This window comes from Spinacia oleracea, chromosome 3 (genome assembly GCF_020520425.1).
Source record: "Spinacia oleracea cultivar Varoflay chromosome 3, BTI_SOV_V1, whole genome shotgun sequence".
Classification (NCBI taxonomy): domain Eukaryota; kingdom Viridiplantae; phylum Streptophyta; class Magnoliopsida; order Caryophyllales; family Amaranthaceae; genus Spinacia; species Spinacia oleracea.
In genome coordinates this window covers 30,963,133-30,966,972 of record NC_079489.1, presented here as the reverse complement: position 1 = coordinate 30,966,972, position 3,840 = coordinate 30,963,133, and the positions used below count along the sequence as shown (strand labels likewise).

Here is a 3,840-nt window from a genome sequence, read left to right as displayed (position 1 = left end):
GAAAATTTAGATAGAATATTTTATGAGAATTGAAGAATTGAAAACAATATTGGGAACTCTGATATTGACATTTGGGGTAATACGGTAATTCCCGAAAAACACATTCAAGCACCTAATTAATGAAATTAATTTTAATGGGAACTATTTGGGGAATACATGTGACATATTAGGGTATTAATCAAGGTATTCTAATCTCCTAATCACCCATTAAGTAAAGCTTAAACATAGATACTTCCAGCAGTATTCTGCAGCAGACCCACCTTGGGAAATGACCAAATTGACCCCCCTAAGAATGAGAAATTACAAAACTACCTACACCCACCCTTCCTATAAATATAGAGCAACCTCTCATAGTTTTCTCCACCCCAGAAAAGTCCAGAAACCCTCTGCCCAGAGCTCTCCCTCCTCTCCTTCTGTCTCGCCAGTTCTGGCGTGTTCCAGGTGAGGTTTCACCTCCAATTTTCGTCCCTTTTCCTTCTGAATTTTTGCATGAAACTTTAGGAAATTGTTCTTTACCTATTTGTGCAGATTGGGTAAGCAATCGTTTGTGGAAAAACCAAGGGAAACCAAGCCAACCGAAGCCAAACCCACCAGCTAAGGTAAATCTGCTAGGGCTGTAACTTGGGTTGAATTAGTACCTTATTCTTGGGATTTTTCTTGTCAAATTCTTATATTATGTTGGTATTGAATTAAGGGAAAGTGTTAGTGAAGAAATCTCTAATTCGTGAGCCATAGTTGAGGAGATATCACCCCACAATTAAGGTACACAAAACAACCATCATAAGCTTCTTTTTAAAAGCTATGCTATTTGATATTTATGGATGATTTTTGGGTGAAACGAATTGTGTGAATTAAATATTGTTCTTGGTGATGAAATATACTTGGTTTCCTGTTTATTAAGTGGTTTTAGTTGCTGGTCAAGTCGTGATTGGTAGGTAGTCCAGCAGAATCCATCGAAATGAACCGTAGTTTCAATTGCAAAGTTTCCTTGTGTGATTTTCTTTTATAAACTGAATCAGTTGAATTATAGAACTTTGGGTGTAACCTTTTGTAGTCAAGATATTCATGTATTGACCTGTTTCCTTAGGGTTTAATTAGTTTTGAATAGAAAGGATTTAAATTTACACAAAAACCTCGGGAATTGCTCGTTTTCGCTTAAACTAAAAATCTTAAATTTCAAGCTCTTGTTTTGAAAAGAATTTGTGAATTTTGACAGCAATTATTTGAGAAACGAGATTTCAATGAAATATGAAGATAACCACTGCTAGTTCTTGATTTATTTATTTATAACTAGTGATGTAATTATGATATAAGCTTTTTGAAATGAGTTTTATGATTAAATTTATCAATTTTGGTAACCAAAAGAAGAAAATAAGCTATTTGATCTTTTAAAAAGTCTAATTTTGAGCAACCCATTATATTATGTTGTTTTCCAAGATAATATCTATTGTCTATTCGTTATCGAGTTTTGAAGATCTATTAACTATGTTAATATATTCTATATTTCAAACTTTTGATTAAGAATTTATTTAATTGGAGGAGTCAATATAATTTCCTGTAAAGAGTATGTTCGTATTGAATGATTAAGATCAAATTTTTTTTTTAGTGTGATATAATATAAACTATGTATATTTTGATACGATTAGATTGTGTATTTATACATCGTTTTATACTATATTTTAATGAGAATTATTTTTAAGATCTAAATTATAGTGTTGGGTATGTAACCACGTACGATCAAGATAAAATTAAGTTGACTAGTCTTAATTGAGCTATTAAGCTAACTTGGGTATAACCTATATGCATCTGGAGTTACTTATAAGGAAGATTTTGGGTTATTATACTTGGAGTTATGAAAGTTTCATAGTATAATAAGGGTTTGAGTTTATTATACTATTGTGACTAAAGGTTTGAGTAATTTGAAATGGTGATCTTTGTGCTACAAACTTAATATTTGCATTTTTGGGACCGAGTATATATCAATAGATTAATATTGAGTTTACTACTTTGTATTCGTGAGTATAATTCCTGACAAGCTTAAGGATTTCGGCTATATCTTGGATTTTAACTATATGCGAGTGCTTTCAAGCGAACCGAATGACATATAGGTGCTTAGGTTATCTTGTTTTCAAGATTTATGTATACAAAGTTTGTGAAAATCTTTGGATAAGCTATTATGATCTTTAAGCAAATCTTTTGAATGGATTTGTCAAATTGAATAAGTATCATTGTGACAATATTTTCAACTGTGTTTAATTGTGTTTAATTCAGATGTGACTTGGTTTGTGATACAAGCCTTTGAAGAATTATATTTATATATTTCTTAAATTTGTTAAATGAGTTTTCAAATGTGTTTTAGTGGGGAAGAAGCCGTTAACAACGGCCATGAACAACACTTGTGTATTTGTGTGTGATCTTTGTAAATGCACATCTGTGCATCTGTGTAAATGTACATATGTACATCTGTGTGGGGACATGTCCTAAAAGTCTTGCAAGCATGTGTGAAAAGGTGGGTGACGACCCCTAAAAGTTTAGAGACAGTGGTTCTTCAACCCATCTCTATTCGTGTTCTCTTCCCCGATTTTTATATATGTTTAAAAGATAAAATGTGTTTGATTATGCTAGAAGTAACAATTATTGTTTAGCTTGTCAATGTGTGTGATTTGAAATATAAATGATTTGCTAGAAAAAGCAAATATCTCTAAAATCTTTTCTTTTGTGCAAGCTTTGGGTTATCAAGGATTTCCAAGAAATACATTTTATATATTACTATTTGATATTATTTCCAAAATAAATTATCGTGAGCAATCCGTATTTGAGTTCGTTGTTCCAAAAAGGAATATACATGTGTGATTTGGATGTGAGCCTCAACATGAAGGTTTTCTTCATATTATATTGGGAAGTGAAGAATTAGTCTTGGTTATGTCGTGTTAATTGTTTAAGCTCGTGTAGACTTGAGATACGAGTTGAGAATATGTGATGGATTCATTCTCAAGGCATATGAGATTAGTTATATTGAAAAATGGATTTGAAAACTTCTGAAAATATAAATCGTACGATCTTTGGAAAACACTTGGTGACTAAGTGCAACCTTTGCTTGATTTATTTATCAACTATAAACATCAAAGTTGTGTTCAATGTTTCATGTGCTTTAAATTATTGAAATTTGATTACTGAGTTTAATTTGAATATGATTTGATTCATATTGAATTGGTTTTATCTTTAAAAATAAATAAATCACGGAATTATATTTTTAAGCCACTAAAATGAGTTTCAGGTTGGGCAATGTGTACTCGATTTCCCTGACTTTGTTCTTTGAACCTGTCCTGGTGGGGACAGAGTCCTTTTTAGTAATTTTGCAGGTATTGTGTAAGCTCGGATGTGGATTACAGATGTGATTGAGGAAGGAATAATTTTGCTGAAATGTTTTGAGGCCATCAAAGATTATGATAGGTTAAGATCTCTTGTGTATTTATATTTGATTATAAGGGATAATTCAGGTTTTATTTTGTAAATTGGATTCTGAGTGTAATTAGTGAGAAATAAGTAATTCTAAATAAGCAGCTCAAAAGTGTGGGCTGTTACAGCGCGAGCTGGAAGTTCTCTTCCAAAAGAAAAATGAGTGTTTCACAACCTACTTTGCTAGATGGAGGGACCAGGCGGCCCAGCTAATCAATAGGCCTCCCGAAACAGAATTGGTCCAAAAATTCATTGACAACCTGGACCCGGCTTACAGACAACACCTTAGGTACCTGAGACTCGACACTTTCAAAAGAGTTGATGATGTGGGGATAAAGATCGAGGACGACCTCGCCAAAACCATACAGAGCAAACCCACAT

At 32.6% G+C, this 3,840-nt stretch overlaps 1 long non-coding RNA gene across 1 annotated transcript; it reads left to right on the top strand.

The window, feature by feature from the left end:
• Nucleotides 1-375: 375 nt before the first annotated feature.
• Nucleotides 376-3,534, top strand: LOC110776019 (uncharacterized). Its single transcript, XR_008929601.1, has 4 exons — nucleotides 376-441; nucleotides 529-599; nucleotides 695-762; nucleotides 3,340-3,534. It is a non-coding gene; the product is annotated as an uncharacterized lncRNA (long non-coding RNA).
• Nucleotides 3,535-3,840: the final 306 nt, after the last annotated feature.